The following is a 25,377-nucleotide window of genomic DNA, read 5'->3' as shown; positions in this document are numbered from 1 at the left end:
ACCTTTGTTGGCAAAGTAATGTCTCTGCTGTTTACTATGCTGTCTAGGTTGGTTATAGCTTTTCTTCTAAGGAGCAAGCGTCTTTTAATTTCATGGCTGCAGTCACCATCTGCAGTGATTTTGGAGCCCAAGCAAATAAAGTCTATCATTGTTTCCATTGTTTCCCCATCTATTTGCTATGAAGTGATGGGACCAGATGCCATGATCTTAGTTTTTTGAATGTTGAGTTTTAAGCCAGCCTTTTTACTCTCTCACTTTCTCAAGAGGCTCTTTAGTTCCTGTTTGCTTTCTGTGATAAGTGTGGTGTCATCTGCATATCTGAGGTATTGATATTTCTGCCAGCAATCTTGATTCTGACTTGTGCTTCTTCCAGCCTAGCATTTCACATGATGTACACTGCATACAAGTTAAATAAGCAGGGTGACAATATACAGCCTTGACGTACTCCTTTCCCAATTTGGAACCAGTCTGTTGTTCCATGTCCAGTTCTGCAAACAGATTAAAAGCAGAGACATCACTGCCAGCAAAGGTCCATATAGTCAAAGCTATTGTTTTCCCAGTAATACGAATTTTCCCTTGTTCCTGGAAATCCTAGTCTAATCAGAAGTTCCAAAGATCACTGCAGGTTGCAGTTGATGATGTATAGATCCACTGACTGGCAGAGCTGGGAGGAGCCAAAAATAATGTAATATCCCTAATTTTACCCTAGACCTGAGAACACCAAAGCACATGGTCTCATCAGACCATGGGCATGTCATCCATCTCCTCCTGTGGCTTGTTGTTGTTGTTCAGTCACTCAGTCATGTCCAACTCTGTGACCCCATGGACTGCAGCACGCTAGGCTTCCCTGTCCTTTACCATCTCCTGGAGCTTGCTTAAACTCATGTCCATTGAATCAGTGATGCCATCCAACCATCTCATCCTCTGTCACCCCCTTCTCCTCCTGCCTTGGATCTTTCCCAGCATCAGGGTTTTTTCCAATTAGGTGGCCAAAGTATTGGAGCTTCAGATTTAGCATCAGTCTTTCCAGTGAATATTCAGGGTTGATTTTCTTTAGGATTGACTGGTTTGATCTGCTTGCAGTCCAGGGGACTCTTGAGAGTCTTCTCAAGTATCACAGTTTGAAAGCATCAATTCTTCAGTGCTCAGTCTTCTTTATGGACCAACTCTCACATTCATACAATACTACTGGAAAAATTATAGCTTTGACTATATGGACCTTTGCTGGCAAAGTGATGTCTCTGCTTTTTAATATGCTGTCTAGGTTTGTCATAGCTTTCCTTTCAAGGAGCAAGTGTCTTTTAATTTCCTGGCTGCAGTCACCATCCACAGTGATTTTTGGAGTCCAAGAAAATAATACCTATCACTGCTTCCACTTTTTCCTCTTCTATTTGCCATGATGTGATGGGACTGGAGGCAACTGATGTTATTTTTTTTAATGTTGATTTTCAAGCCAGCTTCTTTACTCTCCTCTTTCACCCTCAATCAAGAGGTTCTTTAGCTCCTGTGGCTACCACTGGCCTATCAGAAGATCAGAAGACTTTGAGTCATTAGAAAAGGTCCTTCTCTTGCCTTGCAGCTTTCAGGTTTTCATTCCTCCAGGAGTTTTGTATTTGTCTTGCTTCCCAGTTCTATCATGAGAAGAAAGTACTTTTATTCAGATTACAACATTGAGGTGGGAGTAGAAAACCTGAGCAACTTTCTAACTGCACCCTTTGCCGTTATCAAATTCCCTTTTGATGTGTCCCCAGTGGAACAAATCATTTTAATCTTGTTAATTGCTAAGAAGATGAGCCTGAGTATGTGTAAGGTTCACATCATGAGGCGATTAATTTATTAATAACACTGTGGCTACCTTCAGTGCCATTAACAAACAGGCCTGGTGTGTGTGCCTTCCTCTAGACATCTCATTAAGTGTTTGATAGAGCTGTTATTAGCATTAATATTACTAATACCTGACACTGGCTGTGTTCCTGGCATCTGAAGATTTACCTTTCATGACATGAAGCAAAGTCAAAAAAATATGCAACAAGCAGAGATAATAAGGCCCAGAGAGGGGCTAGATGTATTATTAGAAACAGTTTGAGTTACTTATATCAGTGCTGTCCAGAATTTAGAATTTCATAGAAGAGTACAAATCATTTAATTTGCGAATGGCATAGGGTGGTCAGCTTTTATTTTGTTAAAAAAAAATACCTCTGCATGCAAAAATCTCTACCATTTCATTAAACAGTGACACTTTAACTCCAAAAAGGTAGGAAGAACAGAATACATTTAGACTGAATTCAATTCATGAGGAACTCACTGCATTGCCCTGATTCATCTCACTTCAACACAGCCTGGTAGGAACATGATCTGGAAGTGGTCTGCACATTGGCTTTTGGAAAATTCTCGTCCGTGTGAAAGCTAACAATCTCAGCCTTATGGAGGCATCTACAATGCCAGTGTGGAGAGATACCAGTTAATTTTCCAGAAGAACAGACAGATATGAGGAAGGGTAGCAAAGTTCTGGGCCAAATAAGTAGGAAGATGGAAGGATGATTCTTTTAATATTTATTTTTATTTTATCATATTTAGCTATGCAAGATCTTAGTTGTGGTCTGCAGGATCTAGTTCCCCCACCATGGATGAAACCAGGCCCCCTGCAATGGGAGTGCAGAGTCTTAGCCACTGGACCACCAGGGAAGTCCCAGAACGATGGTATCTTTCAGTATCTTTATGGGGCATGTGTGCATGTGTGCTCAGTCACTCAGTTGTGTCTGATTCTTTGTGATCCTATGGACTGTAACCCCCCAGGCTCCTCTGTCCATGGGGATTCTCAAGGCAAGAATACTAAAATGGGTTGCCATGCCCTCCTCCAGGAGATCTTCCCGACTCATGGATTGAACCTGTCGCCTACATTGGCAGGCAGATTCTTTACCAGTAGCACCACCTAGGAAGCCCAGACAGGTCTATAGGCCCATGTAACTTTGTCGTCCTCCTCACACAACCCCACCCCACACCCAAGAGGGTCTCTGTTTACTCTATGGCTGCTGCTTCATCTGAGGTTGATGAAGTCTTTTCTGGTAGCTCATTCCTTTTTTACCAGCAAGTTTATTGATGGTGGAGATCTTCTTACCCTGTTCCGGTTCACCCTGTTCCCTCTTCCCTGTCTGGTCACTGGTTCGGCAAGATTAGCTCAGGACTGTGTTTTCCCTACAGCTGTGCATTATATTACATGAATATCACCAAGGAGTGCTTCACACTAGGGTCTGTTAGCAAGAACCCTAGGTCACTTCACTGATTGTCCATGGCTCTCTAGCTATATGCTTTTTCTCTAATAGACCAATTTGTCCATTTGTCATAAACAAGATTGCCCTTGATCCAGAAACCCTTTCAGAGTGGATGTATCTATGGTCCGGAGGCTGCTTCTAAACATAATTGCTGTCCTCCATTAGATATTGCTGTAGCTGCAGTATCAAGGTCAAAAGGAGGAGAGAAAGGGGGAGTTCAAACAGAGGAAAGAGCCAGAGCATTGGAAGGAAAAAACGTGGTTGATGCAGAAGGGCCCACTCTTCCAAGCATTCTCTCCCCCTCACTCTGTACCCCCACCAAGCAGCACTGTGGGCTAGACAGACCTGAATTCACACCCCATATCTGTCACTTATTAGTTGCATGACCTTTGAGCAATTTTCTTAACCCTTCTGAACTTTGGTTTCCTACAGTTTTAAATTTGGGAGGATGCTTATGTACATTAGATGAGAACATACAGATAAAGTAGCATTCAATAAATGGTAGTTACTGCAATCCCTTGGGCTTCCCTGGTGGCTCAGTGGTAAAGAATTCGTCTGCAATGCAGGAGACACAGGTTTGATCCCTGGGTCGGGGAAGAGGGCACGGCAACCCACTCCAATATTCTTGCCTGGAGAATCCCCATGGACAGAGGAGCCTGCTGGGCTGCAGTACATAGGGTCACAAAGAGTTGGACACGGCTGAAGCAACTGAGCATGCGCAAACGTATTGCAATTCCTTAAAGTAACTCTGTGGAGCTCTCTTTTGCTATTTAATGAAACCCTTACTGCCCTGTTGGGCATAGTTGGATAATCTTCTTAGCTAGGCATGCCTATCAGAAAACAAGCCAGTATCTTTAGGGAGGTGAAATATCTATATACCCAGGCTGCCAATGACAGGCAGGCAGCCATCTTCAGCCTACATAGAGAAGAGCTCACTGTAAGATGCTCTAGGCCACACTGCATCCTGGGGAAGCCAGGCTGAAAGCTTCTGAAACCACTTTGGGGAATATGCATCTTCACTAGGGCAAAGCGAAGATCACAAGTGTATCTGTTTCTTACCTATATCTGGCATATGGTGTTTTAAAAAATAATTAATTTTATATCAGGGTATAATTGTCATACATTATATTAGTTTCAGGTATACAACATAATGATCAATATTTGCATGTATTATGAAGTGATCACCACAATAAATCTAGTTAACATCCATCACCATACACAGTCAGTCAGTTAGTCAGTTCAGTCGCTCAGTCGTGTCCTACTCTTTGCGACCCCACGAATCATAGCACGCCAGGCTTCCCTGTCCATCACCATCTCCCGGAGTTTACTCAAACTCATGTCCATCGAGTCGGTGATGCCATCCAGCCATCTCATCCTCTGTTGTCCCCTTCTCCTCCTGCCCCCAATCCCTCCCAGCATCAGTCTTTTCCAATGAGTGAAATCTTTGCATGAGGTGGCCACATTACTGGAGTTTCAGCTTTAGCATCAGTCCTTCCAATTAACACCCAGGACTGATCTCCTTTAGAATGGACTGGTTGGATCTCCTTGCAGTCCAAGGGACTCTCAAGAGTCCCTTTTGAACACCACAGTTCAAAAGCATCATTTCTTCAGCACTCAGCTTTCTTCACAGTCCAACTCTCGCATCCATACATGACCACTGGAAAAACCATAGCCTTGACTAGACGGACCTTTGTTGGCAAAGTAATATCTCTGCTTTTGAATATGCTATCTAGGTTGGTCATAACTTTCCTTCCAAGGAGTAAGCGTCTTTTAATTTCATGGCTGCAATCACCATCTGCAGTGATTTTGGAGCCCAAAAAAATAAAGTCTGACATTGTTTCCACTGTTTCCCCATATATTTCCCATGAAGTGATGGGACCAGATGCCATGACCTTCATTTTCTGAATGTTGAGCTTTAAGCCAACTTTTTCACTCTCCTCTTTCACTTTCATCAAGAGGCTTTTTAGTTCCTCTTCACTTTCTGCCATAAGGGTGATGTCATCTGCATATCTGAGGTTATTGATATTTCTCCCGGCAATCTTAATTCCAGCTTGTGCTTCTTCCAGCCCAGCGTTTCTCATGATGTACTCTGCATATAAGCTAAATAAGCAGGGTGACAATATACAGCCTTGACGTACTCACAAAATTTTTTCTTGTGATGAGAACTTTGAAGATCTACTCTCTTGCTGCTGCTGCTGCTGCTGCTGCTAGGTTGCTTCAGTCGTGTCCGACTCTGTGTGACCCCATAGACGGCAGCCCACCAGGCTCCCCCATCCCTGGGATTCTCCAGGCAAGAACACTGGAGTGGGTTGCCATTTCCTTCTCCAATGCATGAAAGTGAAAACTTTGTGAAAGTGAAGTCGCTCAGTCATGTCTGACTCTTCGCGACCCCATGGACTGCAGCCCACCAGGCTCTTCCATCCATGGGATTTTCCAGGGAAGAGTACTGGAGTGGGGTGCCATTGCCTTCTCCGAGTTCTACTCTCTTAGCAACTTTCAAATATGGCATATTTTAATCCTGACAGTAGTGTAAGATAAGCATTACACCCCCAGTTTACCATTAGAGAAAGAGGCACAGATTAGTTTCATATGCTACTGTGACCTTATTGATGCCATGCTCTACCTATTACATTAGCTTTGTGATAAGATTCATGTCCACCATATCTAGTTATATCCACCCTTGCATGTGTGTGGATCAGGAGGTAAGGTACTTCTCTATGGGCAAAACTCCAAGATGAATGCTTTGCTTTGCTGTGCTGTGCTGTGCTTAGTCACTCAGTTGTGTTCGACTCTTTGTAACCCCAAGGACTATAGCCCACCAGGCTCCTCTGTCCATGGGGATTCTCCAGGCAAGAATACTGGACTGGGTTGCCATGCCCTCCTCCAGGGGATCTTCCCAACCCAGGGATCAAACCCAGGTCTCCCACATTGCAGTTGGATTATTTACCTTCTGAGCCAACAGGGAAGCCCAAGAATACTGGATTGGGTAGCCTATCCCTTTTCAAGGGGATCTTCCTGACCCAGGAATCAAACTGGCGTCTGCTGCATGGCAGGCAGATTCTTTACCAGATGAGCTATCAAAGAAGCCCCAAGAATAAAGAGGCACAAAACTACAGACATAAACACTGGTAGAGACAATGTTTTGTATTTACCAAATCCTGTTTAATTTTCCTCTTTTGGGGCTCACAGTAAGGTTACATCTCCCACCCTTCCTGCAGTTAGATGGCACCCATGTGACTGCTTTTTTTGTCAATGGATACAGAAGAAATGATGGAAACTGCTCACTAGACTGGTCCTTAAAATAGTTCACGGGAATCTTCAGCCCTGTCTTCCCCTGTCGTAGAGAGCTTGGAGACTCATGTTGAGATGTTGCCATCGCAAAATGAAAAGAGCTTGGATTCTCAAGTTGCCCAAGTTGGAGAAGAATGCCTGACGACTCTCATCAGATTTTATGTCCATATGATATGAACTTAGTTGTGCCAAGTCATTGAGATGCCAGAGTCTATTTGTTATTGTCTCATAGCTGATCTTATCCTGACTAATGTATATATCAATCATATATAGTTAGAAAATAAAGAGTAGGTAAAGAAAGAGATGACAGGGGAAATGGTCTGGCCTGTCACATGTGGGGGAATAGATGAATGACAACATGGATGAGACATGTAATACAGGTTGGGGAGCAAGTGCCCAGGGTTTGTGAAGATCACAACAACCTGAGGACACCTGACCTGCTAAGATTCCTGTTTCAGGTAAGAAGAAACCTCATCTTTAGCTCTTGCTGAAGCTGCTCCCCCATCCAGAAAGACAGAGCAATGCTGGGAGAGAAAGTTCCCAATTTCTCAGATTAGGCTTATGTGTTAATTGCATTCTAGTTGAGCAGATGCTGATATTGGGCAACCCCTTGAGCTAAAAGCCATTTTGCAGATCATTTAGTGTATTTGCCCTTAAATCTTCCTTAGGAGAAAGGAATTTTTCAGTTTTATGTCCTCAGTTTCAGTTCAGTTGCTTAGTTGTGTCTGACACTTTGTGACCCCGTGGACTGCAGCACGCCAGGCTTGTCCATCACCAACTCCCAGAGCTTACTCAAACTCATGCCCATCGAGTTGGGGATGCCATCCAACCATCTCATCCTCTGTCGTTCCCTTCTCCACCCACCTTCAATCTTTCTCAGCATCAGAGTCTTTTCCAATGAGTCAGTTATTTGAATCAGGTGGCCAAAGTATTGGAGCTTCAGCTTTAGCATCAGTCCTTCCAATGAATATTCAGGACTGATTTCCTTTAGGATGAACTTGTGGGATCTCCTTGCATTCCATGGGACTCTCAAGAGTCTTCTCCAACACCACAGTTCAAAAGCATCAATTCTTTGGTGCTCAGCTTTCTTTATAGTCCAACTCTCACATCCATACATGACTACTGGAAAAACCATAGCCTTGACTAGACGGACCTTTGTTGGCAAAGTAATGTCTCTGCTTTTGAATATGCTGTCTAGGTTGGTCCTAACTTTCCTTCCAAGGAGTAAGCGTCTTTTAATTTCATGGCTGCAATCACCATCTGCAGTGATTTTGGAGCCCAAAAGAATAAAGTCAGCCACTGTTTCCACTGTTTCCCCATCTACTTGCCATGAAGTGATGGGACCAGATGCCATGATCTTAATTTTCTGAATGTTGAGGTTTTTTTTTTTTTTTGAATGTTGAGTTTTAAGCCAACTTTTTCACTCTCCACTTTCACTTTCATCAAGAGGCTCTATAGTTCTTCACTTTCTGCCATAAGGGTGGTGTCATCTGCATATCTGAAGTTATTGATATTTCTCCCAGCAATCTTGATTCCAGCTTGTGCTTCTTCCAGCCCAGCGTTTCTCATGATGTACTCTGCATGTAAGTTAAATAAGCAGGGTGACAATATACAGCCTTGACATATCCCTTTCCCTATTTGGAACCAGTCTGTTGTTCCATGTCCAGTTCTAACTGTTGCTCCCTGACCTGCATACAGGTTTCTCAAGAGACAGGTCAGGTGGTCTGGTATTCCCATCTCTTTCAGAATTTTCCACAGTTTATTGTGATCTACACAGTCAAAGGCTTTGGCATAATCAATAAAGCAGAAATAGATGTTTTTCTGGAACTCTCTTGCTTTTTTAATGATCCAGCAGATGTTGGCGATTTGATCTCTGGTTCCTCTACCTTTTCTAAAACCAGCTTGAACATCTGGAAGTTCATGGTTCACGTATTGCTGAAGTCTGGCTTGGAGAACTTTGAGCATCACTTTACTAGCGTGTGAAATGAGTGCAATTGTGCGGTAGTTTGAGCATTCTTTGGCATTGCCTTTCTTTGGGATTGGAATGAAAACTGATCTTTTCCAGTCCTGTGGCCACTGATGAGTTTTCCAAATTTGCTGGCATATTGAGTGCAACACTTTGACAGTATCATTTTTTAGGATTTGAAATAGCTCAACTGGAATTCCATCATCTCCACTAACTTTGTTCGTAGTGATGCTTCCTAAGGCCCACTTGACTTTACATTCCAAGATGTCTGGCTCTTGGTGAGTGATCACACCATCATGATAATCATGAAGATCTTTTTTGTACAGTTCTTCTGTGTATTCTTGCCACCTCTTCTCAATATCTTCTGCTTCTGTTAGATCCATACCTAAGAATAGACAAAAAGATGTCTCATCTGGCTGGGCCCCATGAACTAACTCATTCAGCTTGTTATCTTGATCAGAGGTCCCAAATGTTACATCAGAAAGTGGTTTCTACATGCCATGCCAGGTATGCACATCTAACCCTCAAACTGCCAAAGATCTACTCTGGAGCAGCTGTCTGTGTCTTCCTCTCAGCCTGGGCCATTGTCTGCCAACAATCCAGGCTGTCCCTTTAAAGTTCCCCTAAAGCCCATGTGCTGCCGTTTAAGAGCATTTCCTTTTGTGCTGTTGTCAGTAGAAATGGGGAATGCCTATAACCCATTCTGGCTAATTGCCTCCACCAAGCTTTGCTTCTTCCCTAGACTGCTCAGTTAACTGCCTTTCATTAACCTAGGAAAACTTCCCTTTTTGGAAAGCCTCCCTTGGTGAGTATTCTGAGCCTGACAACAGCTGTATTCCTTCCAATGTCTAAGGAAGTCATTGAACATTTTACACCTTCTTGACGAAATCTGAAGAGGAAGTGAATTCTCAGCTAGGTTCGGCTATCCACAGTCTCCCAGTGGACTGTACAGTGGCTTGAGGAAAACCTCATCAGGGCCTACTACAACCACACTGCCTTGCCAAAGTACACAAGGCCAACCACTGAGCTCTGCCACCAGCAGAGTCAGAGCAATGGAGGGCAGAGTGCAATGGAACGACAGGGCTTCCCTGACTTGACAAGTCAGGTGACCAGGCCTCAGGCCAGGCAGCTCTGTGCCACGCAGGAGTCATTGCAGCCAAGTGAGTACACTAGTTTCCATGCAGCCATGCTCAATGCAGAGTGGCCCTCCAAGAATTGCCTTAGTTTCATATCCTAAAAGAGGTGCTGAAATTAAATAGAAAGAGTGAAAAAATGAGAAAGGGAGATGGGCAGAGAGAAATGAGAGAGAGAGAGTAGCGGGTAGGGAAGGCGAAATGAAATAAAAGGGAGTAAACCTTGCCTCTGAATGTTTCTGGGCCATGACAGTGAGCCGTGTTGGGACCATATCTGCACATAGCTAGGCAACAAGGATGTGTGTACATGGTTAATTTGGAGCTTTGGAACTATGGCAGGAACTTAAGAACCAGGCAGGCTCTCCCTACCCTGGTATGCATTTTCCTGCTATCTAAACATACACAAAAGGACTTTAGGACAGTTCCAAGGAAACATAACAGCTATGAAGTCACAGAATCCAAGTGGATGTACAGAAAGACTTAGGTAATTTCCTTCATGTAGGTTAGTACCCCAACCCAGGCATGGAACCCTGGATTTCTTCAAGTCCCACTGTTCTTCCTATTGGCCCAAATTGCTATCGGGCTCCACCTTGGGGCCAGCCACAGTCTTCTTCCTCTGGAGCAGCTTTGTGGAGCTCTGATATCTCATTGAGGTTTCAGGAAAAACACCAGACTCCAGCAATTCACGATCCACCACACAATACAGCAGGGGAGACTTTAAGGCCTACGTGATGAAGGACTGTGTTGGTTGTGGTGTCACTGAAAGGAAGTAGCAGGTACATCTTCAATGGTTAGAGATGAAATAAACACATTCTCTGAAGACCTGAGGGCAGGGGAGGTGGAGCAGGTGTGGGTTTTTCCCTTAGATCCCTTTCAGCTCTGAAATTCTATGATTAATGCTATCATTTAAAAACTATTTTATTTAGAAAAACTTAAACTTGGCTTCCTTAACCTCGTGCCCTGCACGATAAGGGCATATTTCCACTATTTAGCTTCCCGGTAGTAGTCTGTTTGAGAAGGCTGTGTGTGTGTGTGTGTGTGTGTGTGTGTGTGTGCGCGCGCCGGCACATGGGCATGTCTCTATAAATTGTGTCTATTTCTTTCCAAAGAAAAAAGATACATGAAGATTTATAGAGACCCACCTAAAGGTGACCCTCATCCCAACCCCCTTCAACCCACTCACTGAGATAGGCTCAAACTCTAGGGATTCCTGAAGCCAGGGCGAACAGTACACACTTGAAATTGCTCCTTATGTTGCTTTCCTTCTTTTATAAGCACTGTCAACAAAGCCACTTTCAGACTGAAAGTGTCTGAAATAAACAAGTGAGCAAAACAGAATGAATGAAAGAGGGCAATGACTTTGAAAAACTGAGTTGTATTTAAACCACCTCAGACAGATGTCACAGCACCCCTATTTTTAAAATGTCTTGAGAAATACCCTTAATTATTGTTTGTAAGTGCTCCTCTTTGGTTGACTTCTATTCCTCATGCTAATGACCTCTTGGTTTGTGGGTGATGATGTAGTTGATAATGAGCGGGCTGTCCTGGGTGAGGCACTATGGGGTATACAAAAAGGAAATCCTCTGAGATGTGGTCACCTTCTCTATTTGATGGAGAATCTGCGTGCATTTTGGACAGCTCAGAGCCCCAGTCTGATGGAATGACAGGCCAGGCTAATAAGAACTAGGAAGGGGATCCCCTGAGGTGTGTGACACATGCCCAGGAAGTGTTCAGAACCATCTTCATTCTCCCTATTTCTGAGTAGTCCTACAGGAGTCCTCAAGATTCAGAGCATTTCTTCATTTCCTGGATACTTTAGAGATTCTTGGCATCGCTAAAGAAAAAACCAAACCAGAAAGCGGCCACTTTCTCCACCTTGTTTGTTCAGTTCAGTTCAGTTGCTCAGTTGTGTCTCACTCTTTGCAACCCCATGAATCGCAGCATGCCAGGCCTCCCTGTCCATCACCAACTCCCGGATCACCCAAAATCATGTGCATCGAGTTGGTGATGCCATCCAGCCATCTCATCCTCTGTCGTCCTGTTCTCCTTCTGCCCCCAATCCCTCCCAGCATCAGGGTCTTTTCCAATGAGTCAACTCTTCGCATGAGGTGGCCAAAGTATTGGAGTTTCAGCTTCAGCATCAGTACTTCTAATGAACACCCAGGAGTGATCTCCTTTAGGATGGACTGGTTGGATCTCCTTGCAGTCCAAGGGACTCTCAAGAGTCTTCTCCAGCACCATGGTTCAAAAGCATCAATTCTTCGGTGCTCAGCTTTCTTTATCCAACTCACATCCATACATGACTACTGGAAAAACCATAGCTTTGACTAGACGGACCTTTGTTGGCAAAGTGATATCTCTATTTTTTAATATGCTATCGAGGTTAGTCATAACTTTCCTTCCAAGGAGTAAGCGTATTTTAATTTTATGGCTGCAATCACTATCTGCAGTGATTTTGGAGCCCCCCAAAATAAAGTCTGACACTGTTTCCACCGTTTCCCCATCTATTTCCCATGAAGTGATGGGACCAGATGCCATGATCTTCATTTTCTGAATGTTGAGCTTTAAGCCAACTTTTCACTCTCGTCTTTCACCTTCATCAAGAGGCTTTTTAGTTTCTCTTCACTTTCTGCCATAAGGGTGGTGTCATCTGCATATCTGAAGTTATTGATATTTCTCCCGGCAATCTTGATTCCAGCTTGTGCTTCCTTATGGCTTATTTTCAGTTCTCTGCATGTGGCTTGGGGCTCCCTTTCTATAAATGCTCTGCATCTTAGAGAAAATGTGGATTCTTGTTTGAATGATATGCCATGTGTTTCCACTTAGCATGTGGCAGTCAACCTATGATTCTCATGCCATCTTACTGATGGTGAAAGCTGTGTGGATTGGGACCTGCTAGTAACATTTCTGAGAAGGGGTGATGGGAGCATTAGTTTGTCTAGCAGCATCCAAGCTGGGACATACTGTGAAAACAAAAGAAAGTGTAAATATCTAGACACACACACACACACACCGATCCATAAGGTTCTGGGCTTTTCTAACCTCTCCTCCTTAGCACCCCTCCCACACACACACGCAGAAACAGCCACAGCAGCAAAGCTTGGCTTGGCCTCTGAGATGGACCCAAATAAGAGCTCTTGGGCTCACATCTGGAATAGCAAACCTCAGCATTAAAGAAGCTAGAGTCTTCTTAACTCCACTGCTCTTGCACAGATGTTCTTCCAGGCAAAGTAATCCCTAGATAAAAATAGGGGTATTAGGTTCCTCTTGTTAATGTTCTTCCTCATTTCCTGACTTGCCTGACCTCACTGCCACACCCCACCACAGCAATCACCTGTCCTCCACCTGCTTTCTCTCTGGTGGTTCCTGCAGAGGCTGGCCTTTCCTCTAGTTCCTCCTGCCTGGTGCAGCTGTGCAGGTCAGGGTGCAAACCTGGATGGAAAACATCAGCAAAAGCTGGGAGGGCTGTTTGTGCTTCTGTGCCTTGTCCAGACTCTTCTCTGTGATCGATCACCCACCGGGCTTTCACTGAAAGAGGCATGGTGGCTGGTGCAAAGAAGGAGGGGATAGGTTCTGAGCTCAAGAATCTTACAATAGAACTGGGGAGGAAGCAGCAGACACATGAGAGATAGAAAAACTGGGTATAATGGTGGAGAGAATTGGAAGCAACCTCATTCTTGCTGAAAGAGCTGAGAGGCAATGGAAGCTTCCAGGTGAGCCAGAAGAGTCTGGGAAGACTTTGTATATGAGGTGGGCACTGACCTAGTATCCAGCGATGCTCACCATGGAGCCACCCACTAAGATGGGTTGGTTATCACATGGGTTGGGGTTTGGAGTTGGGATGGGGGGGAGGTGGGTGGGGGTGAAACCATCATGTAGAACTCTTCTAACTACAGTCCTCCTGTGGTTCTTTTCCTCCCTAGCCCAGCCTTCTACGTCTCCAGCTACCCTTCCAGGTATCATCTCCTTGAACTTGGAAAATTCCAGCAGCAGCTGGAAGCCAGGCATTGGCTGCGAGAACAACATTGGCTGGATTTCAAGTTGCATTCAGACCTTCACAGAGGGAAATATGTTGTGCTCTGGCTCCTTCTAATCAAGACCACGTGCTCTAGGCCCCATGGAGACATAACTGGTGGAGTACTTTCTCTGATAGTTCATCTTGGGGATTCAAAAGCAAATACAAACTCAGGGTGGTATGGAATGGATGCTGGCTGCCTGGGCTTAAAAGCAATGCCCCTGGGTTCCCAAGGGGATCACTTATCCTCTGAAGGGGAAAAGCTGCCTCTCTGAGGGGAGAAGCTGCAAAGGGCACAGGATTCTGACATTTCTCTCTCCTCCCCTGAGAAATACAGGAGCTTCTTGTATGAAGAGCAAGAGGAAACTAGCCTGGGATCCACTTCAAAAAGCCTCCAGGGGACACTGAATGACAAGCTGGGCATTTCTGCCAACAACTGCTGGCCAGAGGAGGCCCAGGAAAGGGCAGGTGTTCATTGTAGACAGCTCTGGTGTGGTAGGAATCTAGGGACCTGGGCTGTAACCCCGATGGAGCCATACATTCCTTGTGTGATCTGGGAGCAGGCTCCTCTTCACCCTGCTTCTTTCTCCCACCTACCCTGGGCCCTAGGATTCAAAATGAGGGAACCACCTCCTCTTTTAATGGCTTTGGCTGTTCTGAAATTCTGGGATTCAAGGTTCAGCTCTTTAGATGGTGGTCAATACTTGAGGGAAAGCACCTCTGAGAGAGTTTGTGTGTGTGCATGCTCAGTTGTGTCCAACTCTTTGCGACCTCATGGACTCTAGCCCGCCAGGCTCCTCTGTTCACGGGATTCTCCAGGCAAGAGTACTGGAGTGGGTTGCAGTGCCCTCCTCCAGAGGATCTTCCTGACCTAGGGATCAAATCCGCATCTCTTGTGTCTCCTGCACTGTAGTTGGATTCTTTACCACTGTGCTGCCTGGGAAGCCCAGAGAGTTCTTACCTCCTTCGAATTATACCTTATTTGCAAAGTCAATGTCCAGAGATGTAGGCCCATCCCCAGTTGGATTTGCATGAAGAGAAGCACCAAATCACACAGCCCTCTTGCTTCCATCAGGCAGCACTATATTTATGTTCTCTGTAAGGGCTTTGGAAAGACCTATAGGAATGGAGAGGCTTCCCAGGTGGCGCTAGTGGTAAAGAACCTGCCTGCCAAGGCAGGAGATACAAGAAATGTGGATTCAATCCCTGGGGTCAGGAAGATCCCCGGGAGAAGGAAATGGCAACCCACTCAAGTATTCTTGCCTGGAGAATCCCATAGATTGAGGAGCCTGGTGGGGTACATTCCATAGGGTTGCACAGAGTCAAATATGACTTAGTGACTTAGCACACACGCATGAATATAGGAATGGAGAGCCTATGGTCCTGTGCTCATCTATTTCCGTTAATTCGACCCCTTTGTCATCATTTAGTTTCTCTGTTAGCTGAAGTTTTTCATGCTATGATTTGCAGGAGACATGGGGTCTAATCCTAGCTCACCTCTTACCTAAACTTTCGACCTTGGCAGTAGCCATTTAATCCCTGTTTGCACTAGGTTATGAACCACACAAGAAAAATGGTCTTAATGGTTTCACAGTTATACTTGGAAGGAAGGGCAGGAGAGAGGGAGAAAGGGCAGGTAGAATGAAGTAGGGTGGGGAAAGGAATGGAGAAGAGAGGGAGTGGGTTGTTTTTTAGTTAAAAACTATCACTGAGCTTGATCACCACCATATTCTCTAGACTTGACTCTGAGTGACTTTTAGCTGTTTTCTAAAATAAAATCCACCCTCAAAGGACAAAGATGTATCACCACTGAAGATATTCAGAAGAATGTGCCACAGGCTCTGAATTCAATTACTAAAGAGGAGTTCCAAAAAATGTTATGAGCAATGGCAACATCACTGCAACAAATGTACAGGGATTTAGCCTCCCAAGGTGCTAGTCCAAAGGGGACACTATTTCCTTGGATGTGCATGTCCTAATATACTTGTGAAAAAGCAACAGTCACATTACATTATGGTCATATTTCAAATTATTGCCTATTTCCTCCCCTCTCATTCTCAAGGGGGATTGGCAACATCTAGTTGCCAAGTTTTGTAGGGAGCAGCTGAAAGCCATGTGGGATTTTTACCCTACCTTGTTCTGTACCTATGGCTATTAGTTTTCCTTCACTGTACATGCAATAAAATTGTATCATACAAAATTCACACTTGTATAATACTTTATGCCTCAGGCCCATGTGGCTCAAGTGGTAAAGAATCCTCCTACAATGCAGGAGATGAGGGTTTGGGTTCGGTCCCTGGGACAAGAAGATCCTCTGGAGAAGGAAACGGCAATCCACTTCAGTATTCTTTCCTGGGAAGTCCCATGGACAGAGGAGCCTGGCGGGCTATGGTCCATGGGATCGCAAACAGCTGGACAAAACTTAGCAACTAAACACATACATACACACACATAATGCTTTATGTTTTTCAAGGCAATTTTGTATCAGATGGTATCTCCTAGAATGAAGGAACCCCATTTGATTTAGTTTTGAATATTCAAACCCTAGAACAATGCCTCACCCACAACACTCAATATATGTTCAGCTATCCTTTCACTTCGTCCTTGAAACATGCCTTGTAAAGAAGTCAGATGAGGTATTAGTCAAGATGTTATTCCTATTTTACAAGAACCCAGGACACAAAGAGTACAGTGTATATGGGGATGGAAGCAGTCTACAGTAGTATTTAGGACCATGGGCTTTGGAGATGGTTCTAGATTTCAATTTCGACTTTCCACTGATGAACTATTAATCTTAAATCAATTACTAAACTTCAGTTTTCTCAACTGAGGAACAATATCCTCCTCAAGTGAGGAAAATAATAGTTTCTACTTCCCAGGGTTATTGTGAGGATGAAAGGTTATCATCTATGTAAGGTACTTAGCATAGGGGATATTCAATCAATGGTGGCTATTCTTATTTAGTGAATTGTTTAGTTTATACAGGTAGCTGGTGGCAAAGTCCAAGGTGGAACCCAGGGATAACTTTAAGTGTCAAATTCTTTGCACAAGACAAGGTGGAAATGAGTGTGAGATAAAGTGGCCTAAGCTCTAGAGATTTGGCTAACAAATGGAGTACAGAAGCTTCTGAATGACCTTTGCATTTCTTACACAAGGGATCTTCTGAAATGGGTGTTAAAGACCATTTGGTCCCCTTACATAAATATCGTCTAAGGCTTGAAGGAGATCCTTCTGTGACTTGGTCATTACAACCATGGAAGCCAGACCCTCTTACAGTCCCCAACCTCTCTGAGAATGGAGGCAACTAGATAGATAGATAGGTAAATAGCTGTAAACACTTATTGGGCTTCCCTGATGGCTCAGATGGTGAAGAATCTGCCTGAAATGCAGGAGACCCGGGTTTTATTCCTGGGTCAAGAAGATTCCCTGGAGAATGGGAATGGCTACCCACTCCAGTATTCTTGCCTGCAGAATCCCATGGACAGAGGAACCTGGCAGGCTACAGTCCATAGGCTGCCAAAGAGTTAGACACAACTGAGCAACTCACACCTTCACTTTCAAACACATACACACAAATATATATACTTACACATATACACACACACACATATTTTTAAGTAGCTGAGATAAAAATCAGTAAGAGTAGCCACTGATTATAGGATGAAATCCAAGGCAGCATCTCTTTGCATATCAACTTCAATTCCATGGAATGGAGTTAAACAGAGGCCCATGTTGGCCTGTTTCCTGATTTCAGAAACATAAATCCAATCAACTGAAATCCCTCCTGTTTATACTGGCTACACAAGGCCCCTGAAGACTTTACACAGGAAGTCATTAAAATTCCTTATATTCTCCCAAGGCAAAGGCATATCCAGTCAAGCATCTTCCCTCTTCCCTCTATCCACAGAAGATCTAGGAATCTAGCAGGTTTCAATGTATGAAGACACCTTCTCTCTGTTTGGAGACTTGCAGATTGTCCCATTTGGGAATCTTAAGCGACAGTTTCAGTGAACTACCCAAGGATTCTTAGCAGACCCAAAAATGGCCACTTATCTCTGCCTTTGTACCTGAGAAAGGCGATATTCTCCCCTCACAGGGCCCACTCAACCTGATTTCTTTCTTTTTTTTCCCTGTCCTACAGTCACACCTGAAAAAACAGGGCCCTTACTTGGGCTGAGATATATAGCCCCAGAGAGCCACAAACCCTTCAATCTTTAGTGTTCAGAAGACCAAAGGACCAGATCTCCACTTCTATTTGGCCTTTTGAAACTCAAAGCCTGAAAAACCTTATTCTTTTGCCACATATGCTTCTTTCCCATACAGCTGGAGCTGCTCCAGTGGGGCAGAAGGATGAATTCGAAAATACCCGTGTTAAACTTTACATGTGGCTTGGCATCAACCTACAAGGAGCGCTGCAACTAAAGCGCGGCATTCTTCTCATTCCTTCTTTTCTAATTAACAACATACAATCTCCCCTCCTTTTCCCCACTCCCCTGTCAGGAGCTCCCCTCCTTTCACCGTGCTAAAAGCCCAAAGATATTTGCAGTTCAGACCAGCAGAAGCCCATAGCTTACCCAAGTCTTGTCTTCTTCTCTAAGAGGAATCCTAAATTACTTCTTTCTATGTAAGCTGCTTCTTGCTCAACAAATATGCAACTTCATCTGAAAGAGACAAGTATAAGGGCGTTTGTGGTTCTATGCCTTCTTGAGTTTGACAGAGGCTCTCTGTCCTAAGCCCTCTCACTGAGTACAGAGAGCAAGCAAACAAGAAAGCTGGGAACCAGCCCTTCCCAGAGTTGGTAGTTTTGACCTCATCAGCCCGAACTTACATTTTTCTGGCTCTCTCCCAAGCTTCCAGCACTCCCACTTATTTCCTGCCTGTTCTAGCTATATTTTTGAACACAGCATTTCCTCCAACAGAAGCGACACAGACAGACACACAGAGATAGAGACACAGAGAGATAGACAGGCACATGCGTAATCCCAAAGAATAGAGCCTAGTGACAAATGGGGAGTTATTCGAGGACTTAAGGATTATCTTCATGATCCCCAGAGCCGATAGCCTGGGTGACTAACTCCAAAGCCTCTAACATGTGACTCACATTTCTTTGGCCTCCCAAGTTATACTCACAGGGTCTCCTAAACTCCAACTTGGGAAGGAGTTTTGTTCTTGGCTATAGACCTCCCACAGAGCCAATGCCTCTTAGGTCATACTCAGATCTGTTCTTAATGGATGCACAAATAAAAGCATGGACAGAAATATGGCCTGAGGGTCCCCAGACCTCAAGACCACCCTTGGAGCCCACAGGAAGTCCCCTGCCTCTATACACGCATATGTAAAAAAGCTTCCCCTGTAGCATTCAGAGTTTACATGGGAAATAGCCTTCTTCTGCCTGAAGGGGCCAGTTGCCTCTATTAAGTTTGTTAGAGTAACTAGGTTTTACACCTTTTGATGTGTATCAAGGACTCCTCAGTTAACAGGTGACACTCATGATGTCACAGCTGCAGAGGTTCTAGTGGCTAAAGAGACATGTACAGCCAGCTTTAACCCCCGTGAGTAGGTGAGTAGAGGGAAAAATATGGCATAGAATGACATAAAGAAGGAAAGGGGAAAGTATCTCACTGTATCCCGTAGGACCTTAACAGCCACGCCTGGAGGCTGTGAGCTAAGGGCCATTTCTACTCCATATCCAGATGATGTCTGCACTAAACCTATTGTTTACAATGCCTCATACTCTTTGACTGGCAGTTGGCTTTAAAATTGTACTCATAGCAAACCATCTTATGTTTTTCCTTGGCCAAATATAGGGTATTATGTTGATGGTATTTTTCTTCTAGGGAACATGGGATGGGAATCGTGTTGAGGATGAAGTGTCTCAATATACTGAGGAGTAGATTTGCGACAGTACTCCCCAGGGTGTTGCTCTTCCTCTTGTGCTATTGTCGGGAGTACTTGGTTCAGGGCTCTTACTCCTTTGAGCCCATGTGAAGGTAGGGTCCACAATGTGGTTCCTATAGCCAAATTTATTGTCATACCAGTAAATGAGCTTGACAACATGGTCGTTAAGGGCAATGCTGGCCCAAGCAACCAAGATAGGGGAATAGGTACTATGCTGTGCTGCTGTGCTCAGTCGTGTCCGATTCTCTGTGGCCCTGTGGACTCTAGCCTGCCAGGCTCCTCTGTGCATAGATTTCTCCAGACAAGAATACTGGAGTGGGTTGCCATGCCATCCTCCAGGGGATCTTCCCCACTCAGGGGTCAAACCTGTATCTCTCGTATCTCCTGCATTGGCAAGTGTTTTCTTTACCATTGTACCACCTGGGTATCACTGTTAAACTCACAAGAGACAGCTTGGTCCTCTGTGTAGGCCAGGATGTCCTTCAAGGGGCTGTCCAATGCCTGACTTAATACCTTCTGGATGTCATCATATTTTTCTGCTTTCCCCAGAATGCAGGTCAGATCTATGAGAAACATGTTAGGAGCAGAGACTCAGAAGCCAGTGAGATTCCCATTCAGCTCACAACGTTGCCCACAACCTTAGTGGTGTCAATGTTTGTAGGGGTGATTATCTGAGCAACATCATGATCAACAGGAGCCTTCGAGGTAGAATTAATGGTATGATCATGAGTTTCTTTATCATCCCTACAGTGTTAGGGGTAAATACCTTTGACCAGGGTATCTAGTAGTTTGTGGTACAGGAGGCAGTGTTGGTAATATTTAGGCAGTGATCATACTTCTCATGGTTCCCTTCCCTCATAAACATGAGGATATCTGCAGAAGGGAAAGAAATGATAAATGTCCAGTCTTCAAGTAAGCTCCAGCCTTCTCCTAGAGCAAGAATATGTAGTGGACTTCCCAACATATTAAACACCAACATCATTTCAGTTGATGTTGGCAATATCTAACTCATAGAAGATGGACATGGGCTTCTTATCATTGATAAGATTCTTGTTATTTGCCTTGACAGTGCTACTAAATTTTTCTTTGGTAGAATCATATGTGCAATTGATATAGCTGAGGTAGTCATAAATAGTGACAATATCCACTTTGTCACAGATGAAAGCAGCCAGCAGATTTTAAGGTACCCTATAAAACCAAATTTGTTTATTCCCACCTTCACTATCCTGTTGCTGGAATGTGACTGGCATGGCTAAAAATGGTGCAGCTATGTGTCAAACACAACAGGAGCATAGAGTGAACCATATCATTTTTAGTGATCAGATAACAGATTGGGTTATGAGATTTCATTTTTCTCCAGTAGTCTATCAAATTTTATTCATTGAATAAAGTTGTATTAATATTTCAGGTCATCATATCTCTTCTTCTATGCCCAGGTTGCTCAACTTAGAAATAAATAATCACAAAACCACACTGGGGCTCCTATAAAAGCTTGATCTTAAAATCTAGAACCACAACACTATCCAGAAGTCCCTCCATACTGTCTCAGTCAGTAATATTCCCCATCCCTTTAATGCCTATTTCAAACTTTAACCTCTCAGATTCCTTCTCTACCTCATCAACCCCTTACTCTTACAGTAGATTGCTTGCTTCCTCTGTCACTAAAATAATAGAGGCCATATGGAAGAGGGAGTACCGCGAATTTTCTGCCTTGGCATGGTGACAAATATACATCTAGACTTATCCTTGTCTTCTTCCCTTCAACCTGTGATCTGTGTTTTACCCCCTCACATGTGCTCTGAAATTGTCACTTATTTTCTGCTTGCTCCAATCTACCTTTCATCTTTCCCAGTATCCTAGTTCCTTACCCTTAGTATTTAAAGATGTTGTTTAGTTGCTAAGTCATGTCTGACTTTTTTGTGACCCCATGGACTGTGACCCCATGACCAGGCTCCTCTGTCCATGGAATTTCCTAGGCAAGAATACTGGAGTTACCATTTAAAGATGGCCAAGGCTCATTCTAATTACAACAGGAAAAATTTTTAAAAAGCCAATGAAAAATCCTCAAAAAAACATGTCTTTGATCATCATATGCATTTATTATCTCACTGCCATATGAACTCCTCAGTCCATTACAACCTGTTGCAATCTGGCTGAAACTACTTTGAGGTCCTTTCTTAATTGTCAAATTCAATTTACACATCTAAATTACTACACAATTTCATTTTCTGTGCCATTGATACTGTTTGCTACTCCCTTTTAATTAAATCTTTCTTCTTTCTTGACTTCTGTGGTAGTATTCTTGTTTTTTTTTTTTCTTCCCACTATTGTTAGTATTACTCTTTCTTAGTCTTCTCTACAGGCTCCTCTTCCTCAACCAAATCTTTTAATATCATTGTTGCCCAAGATTCTATTCTCAGAATTCTTTTCCAGCCTTTGGACTTGAACTGAAACATCAGCCATTCTTGGATCTCAACTTTTCCAGCTTTGGGGCAGGAACATACACCATTGGCTCTTCTGGGTCTCTAGCTTACTGTCTGCAGATCTTGGGATTTCTCAGGCTCTGTAATCAATCAGGCCAATTCCCTAAAACAAATTTCTTTATATGTGTGTGTTTGATGTGCATATACATATATACCCTGTTCTGTTTCTCTGCAGAATCTTGACTAGCACACATACTATATTGCAACTTGCTTTTTTTAAAAAATTTTACTTTTTAACTTTACAATATTGTATTGGTTTTGCCACATATCAACATGAAACCACCACAGGTAGACACGTGTTCTCCATCCTGAACCCTCTTCCCTCCTCCCTCCCCGTACCATTCCTCTGGGTCGTCCCAGTGCACCAGCCCCAAGCATCCAGTATCGTGCATCGAACCTGGACTGGCAACTCATTTCATATATATTATACATGTTTCAATGCCATTCTCCCAAATCATCCCACCCTCTGCCTCTCCCACAGAGTCCAAAAGACTGTTCATCATCAGTGTCTCTTTTGCTGTCTCATATACAGGGTTATTGTTACCATCTTTCTAAATTCCATATATATGCATTAGTATACTGTATTGGTGTTTTTCTTCCTGGCTTACTTCACTCTGTATAATAGGCTCCAGTTTCATCCACCTCATTAGAACTGATTCAATGTATTCTTTTTAATGGCTGAGTAATACTCCATTGTGTATATGTACCACAGCTTTCTTATCCATTCATCTGCTGATGGACATCTAGGTTGCTTCCATGTCCTGGCTATTATAAACAGTGCTGTGATGAACATTAGGGTACACGTGTCTCTTTCAATTCTGGTTTCCTCCGTGTGTATGCCCAGCAGTGGGATTGCTGTGTCGTAAGGCAGTTCTATTTCCAGTTTTTTAAGGAATCTCCACACTGTTCTCCATAGTGGCTGTACTAGTTTGCATTCCCACCAACAGTGTAAGAGGGTTCCCTTTTCTCCACACCCTCTCCAGCATTTATTGCTTGTATACTTTTGGATTGCAGCCATTCTGACTGGCATGAAATTGTACCTCATTGTGGTTTTGATTTTCATTTCTCTGATAATGAGTGATGTTGAGCATCTTTTCATGTGTTTGTTAGCCATCTGTATGTCTTCTTTGGAGAAATGTCTATTTAGTTCTTTGGCCCATTTTTTGATTGGGTCATTTATTTTTCTGGAATTGAGCTTAAGGAGTTGCTTGTATATTTTTGAGATTAGTTGTTTGTCAGTTGCTTCATTTGCTATTATTTTCTTCCATTCTGAAGGCTGTCTTTTCACCTTGCTTATAGTTTCCTTTGTTGTGCAGAAGCTTTGCATATGACATGATCCTCTACGTAGAAAACCCTAAAGACTCCACCAGAAAATTACTAGAACTAACCAGTGAATATAATAAAGTTGCAGTATATAAAATCAACACACAGAAATCCCTTGCATTCCTATACACTAATAATGAAAAAATAGAAAGATAAATTAAGGAAATAATTCCATTCACCATTGCAACAAAAAGAATAAAATACTTAGGAATATATCTACCTAAAGAAACTAAAGACCTATATATAGAAAACTATAAAACACTGGTGAAAGAAATCAAAGAGGACACTAATAGATGGAGAAAATACCATGTTCATGGATTGGAAGAATCAACATAGTGAAAATGAGTATACTACCCAAAGCAATTTATAGATTCAATGCAATCCCTATCAAGCTACCAACGGTATTCTTCACAGAGCTAGAACAAATAATTTCACAATTTGTATGGAAATACAAAAAACCTCGAATAGCCAAAGCGATCTTCAGAAAGAAGAATGGAACTGGAGGAATCAACTTGCCTGACTTCAGGCTCTACTACAAAGCCACAGTCATCAAGACAGTATGGTACTGGCACAAAGACAGAAATATAGATCAATGGAAAAAATAGAAAGCCCAGAGATAAATCCACGCACCTATGGACACCTTATCTTTGACAAAGGAGGCAAGAATATACAATGGATTAAAGACAATCTCTTTAACAAGTGGTGCTGGGAAAACTGATCAACCACTTGTAAAAGAATGAAACTAGAACACTTTCTAACACCATACACAAAAATAAACTCAAAATGGATTAAAGATCTAAACATAAGACCAGAAACTATAAAACTCCTAGAGGAGAACATAGGCAAAACACTCTCCGACATACATCACAGCAGGATCCTCTATGACCCACCTCCCAGAATATTGGAAATAAAAGCAAAAATAAACAAATGGGACCTAATTAAACTTAAAAGCTTCTGCACAATAAAGGAAACTATAATGCACCTTGCTTTTTAAAAATGCCTTGTTGTTATTGTTCAGTTGCTCAGTTGTGTCTGACTCTTTGCAATTCCATGGACTGTAGCATGCCAGGCTTCCCTGTCCTTCACTATCTCCCAGAGTTTGCTCAAACTCATGTCCATTGAGTTGATGATGGCATCCAACCATCTCATCCTCTGTCGCCCCCTTCTCCTCCTACCCTCAATATTTGTGCATGTTTCAAAGCAGTCAAAAAGATTTACTCTATTATTTGTAACTGTGGTATGGTATTCTGTATTAAGATATACTAACATTTATTCAACTGGTTAATGGAAACTAATTCACTTCCAGCTTTTTCAGTGATAAACAATAATTTTGCAGTGAATATAGTGGTACCATACCTCTGCCAAATTTTGTAAATATATCTTTAGTCTAACTGTCAGAAAAGAAGTTGCTGGATCAAATGATACATGCATTCATAATCCATATCATCAAATTACTCTCCAAAAGGCATATATACGCCCATCAGTGGAGTATGTGAGTGCCTGTTACCCCACACCACTGACTTTTATCAGTCTTTAAAACTTTTGCCAATATGACAGATTAAAAAAAATATCATATTGTCACCAGCTTTCTCTTTGTACAAGCTTCATCAATTTAATTACATTCTTCCCAATATCATTTGGGAAGATATCAACATCTGGATCCATACTGGAAGTTTATTGGGAAAATTCTAATTTGAATCCACTAAAGGTGAAGATCATGTCTGCTGGCAGGGATCAGTAAACTATGACATTCTTCTGGTTCACCAGTTGAGCCCCAGGGGACCCTTCATCGACCTGTTTTTCAAAATACCCTCAAGAAAATTCCCTGTGCAGAAGATAAACACCCTATTACTCTTAAGTAAAAGCAAAAACAAAAACAAAAAAAGGTTAACATGGTTTAAAAAATCAGAAAAGAAAATCACATTACCAAATTAGATTTCTCATTCAAGAAGCAGTTGCCTTTGAGAATAAAGCAGACTAGCCTGAAGAATGAAAA

At 43.0% G+C, this 25,377-nt stretch overlaps 1 protein-coding gene across 1 annotated transcript in view; it reads left to right on the top strand.

Moving 5' to 3' along the window:
- GUCY2F (guanylate cyclase 2F, retinal) overlaps positions 1–15,880 on the top strand; it is a 149,998-nt gene extending 134,118 nt beyond the window's left edge. Inside the window, 1 exon segment of the mRNA NM_174549.2 lies at positions 13,586–15,880. The gene's annotated coding sequence lies outside the window, so the exon portion shown is untranslated.
- Positions 15,881–25,377: the final 9,497 nt, after the last annotated feature.

Source organism: Bos taurus, chromosome X (genome assembly GCF_002263795.3).
Source record: "Bos taurus isolate L1 Dominette 01449 registration number 42190680 breed Hereford chromosome X, ARS-UCD2.0, whole genome shotgun sequence".
In the NCBI taxonomy this organism is placed as follows: domain Eukaryota; kingdom Metazoa; phylum Chordata; class Mammalia; order Artiodactyla; family Bovidae; genus Bos; species Bos taurus.
This window is presented reverse-complemented; position numbering and strand designations above follow the sequence as displayed.